This window comes from Megalopta genalis, unplaced genomic scaffold, assembly GCF_051020955.1.
Source record: "Megalopta genalis isolate 19385.01 unplaced genomic scaffold, iyMegGena1_principal scaffold0402, whole genome shotgun sequence".
In the NCBI taxonomy this organism is placed as follows: Eukaryota; Metazoa; Arthropoda; class Insecta; order Hymenoptera; family Halictidae; genus Megalopta; species Megalopta genalis.
This window is the reverse complement of record NW_027476471.1, coordinates 147,501-150,563: the sequence shown is the minus strand read 5'-3', so window position 1 is coordinate 150,563 and position 3,063 is coordinate 147,501.

Genomic DNA, 3,063 nt, shown 5'->3' with positions numbered 1-3,063 from the left:
AAATCTAATGATAGGATTTTCCAGAAAATTGAAAAAACCGAAAAATGTCAAGAGTAAAGTGCCATTTTCTGACATTAGATTTCGTTCTAAATGCTTAATCCCTATGTAGAAACGTTAGTTAAGCAAGAATATCGTATTTTTAAAAAAATCTAATGATAGGATTTTTCAGAAAATTGAAAAAACCGTAAAATGTCAAGAGTAAAGTGCCCTTATTTTAAACAATGTATCGTTCTAAATGCTTAATCCCTATGTAAAAAAGTTATCTAAGCAAGAATATGTTATTGAAAAAAATTAGAAAAATTTATTTTAGCCGTAAATCGAAAAGAAGTCTGTTCGTTTCTCTGTCTCTCTCGCGCGATCGAACTATCGATGTTTCCCGACAAACTATTGGAAGTTTAATTAAACTTTATACATGAAATTACTCGTTTTGATCCCCGCTACACAGCCGTATACTTTTTATAATTTTGTGGAATCGGGAACCTTGAAATATTTATCATAACGCGGATCGACTGTCTCTGTCTCTTTCTAGATCGGAAGAATCGATGTTTCCCGGCAAACTATTGGGAGTTTAATTAAACTTTATACATGAAATTACTCGTTCTGATCCCCGCTACACAGCCGTAAACTTTTTATAAATTTGTGGAATCGGGAACCTCGAAATATTTATCATAACGCGGATCGACTGTCTCTGTCTCTTTCTAGATCGGAAGAATCGATGTTTCCCGGAAAACTATTGGGAGTTTAATTAAACTTTATACATGAAATTACTCGTTCTGATCCCCGCTACACAGCCGTATACTTTTTATAATTTTGTGGAATCGGGAACCTTGAAATATTTATCATAACGCGGATCGACTGTCTCTGTCTCTTTCTAGATCGGAAGAATCGATGTTTCCCGGCAAACTATTGGGAGTTTAATTAAACTTTATACATGAAATTACTCGTTCTGATCCCCGCTACACAGCCGTATACTTTTTATAATTTTGTGGAATCGGGAACCTCGAAATATTTATCATAACGCGGATCGACTGTCTCTGTCTCTTTCTAGATCGGAAGAATCGATGTTTCCCGGAAAACTATTGGGAGTTTAATTAAACTTTATACATGAAATTACTCGTTCTGATCCCCGCTACACAGCCGTAAACTTTTTATAAATTTGTGGAATCGGGAACCTCGAAATATTTATCATAACGCGGATCGACTGTCTCTGTCTCTTTCTAGATCGGAAGAATCGATGTTTCCCGGCAAACTATTGGGAGATTAATTAAACTTTATACATGAAATTACTCGTTCTGATCCCCGCTACACAGCCGTATACTTTTTATAATTTTGTGGAATCGGGAACCTCGAAATATTTATCATAACGCGGATCGACTGTCTCTGTCTCTTTCTAGATCGGAAGAATCGATGTTTCCCGGCAAACTATTGGGAGTTTAATTAAACTTTATACATGAAATTACTCGTTTTGATCCCCGCTACACAGCCGTATACTTTTTATAATTTTGTGGAATCGGGAACCTTGAAATATTTATCATAACGCGGATCGACTGTCTCTGTCTCTTTCTAGATCGGAAGAATCGATGTTTCCCGGCAAACTATTGGGAGTTTAATTAAACTTTATACATGAAATTACTCGTTCTGATCCCCGCTACACAGCCGTAAACTTTTTATAAATTTGTGGAATCGGGAACCTCGAAATATTTATCATAACGCGGATCGACTGTCTCTGTCTCTTTCTAGATCGGAAGAATCGATGTTTCCCGGAAAACTATTGGGAGTTTAATTAAACTTTATACATGAAATTACTCGTTCTGATCCCCGCTACACAGCCGTATACTTTTTATAATTTTGTGGAATCGGGAACCTTGAAATATTTATCATAACGCGGATCGACTGTCTCTGTCTCTTTCTAGATCGGAAGAATCGATGTTTCCCGGCAAACTATTGGGAGTTTAATTAAACTTTATACATGAAATTACTCGTTCTGATCCCCGCTACACAGCCGTATACTTTTTATAATTTTGTGGAATCGGGAACCTCGAAATATTTATCATAACGCGGATCGACTGTCTCTGTCTCTTTCTAGATCGGAAGAATCGATGTTTCCCGGAAAACTATTGGGAGTTTAATTAAACTTTATACATGAAATTACTCGTTCTGATCCCCGCTACACAGCCGTAAACTTTTTATAAATTTGTGGAATCGGGAACCTCGAAATATTTATCATAACGCGGATCGACTGTCTCTGTCTCTTTCTAGATCGGAAGAATCGATGTTTCCCGGCAAACTATTGGGAGATTAATTAAACTTTATACATGAAATTACTCGTTTTGATCCCCGCTACACAGCCGTATACTTTTTATAATTTTGTGGAATCGGGAACCTTGAAATATTTATCATAACGCGGATCGACTGTCTCTGTCTCTTTCTAGATCGGAAGAATCGATGTTTCCCGGCAAACTATTGGGAGTTTAATTAAACTTTATACATGAAATTACTCGTTTTGATCCCCGCTACACAGCCGTATACTTTTTATAATTTTGTGGAATCGGGAACCTCGAAATATTTATCATAACGCGGATCGACTGTCTCTGTCTCTTTCTAGATCGGAAGAATCGATGTTTCCCGGCAAACTATTGGGAGTTTAATTAAACTTTATACATGAAATTACTCGTTCTGATCCCCGCTACACAGCCGTATACTTTTTATAATTTTGTGGAATCGGGAACCTCGAAATATTTATCATAACGCGGATCGACTGTCTCTGTCTCTTTCTAGATCGGAAGAATCGATGTTTCCCGGCAAACTATTGGGAGTTTAATTAAACTTTATACATGAAATTACTCGTTCTGATCCCCGCTACACAGCCGTATACTTTTTATAATTTTGTGGAATCGGGAACCTCGAAATATTTATCATAACGCGGATCGACTGTCTCTGTCTCTTTCTAGATCGGAAGAATCGATGTTTCCCGGCAAACTATTGGGAGTTTAATTAAACTTTATACATGAAATTACTCGTTCTGATCCCCGCTACACAGCCGTATACTTTTTATAATTTTGT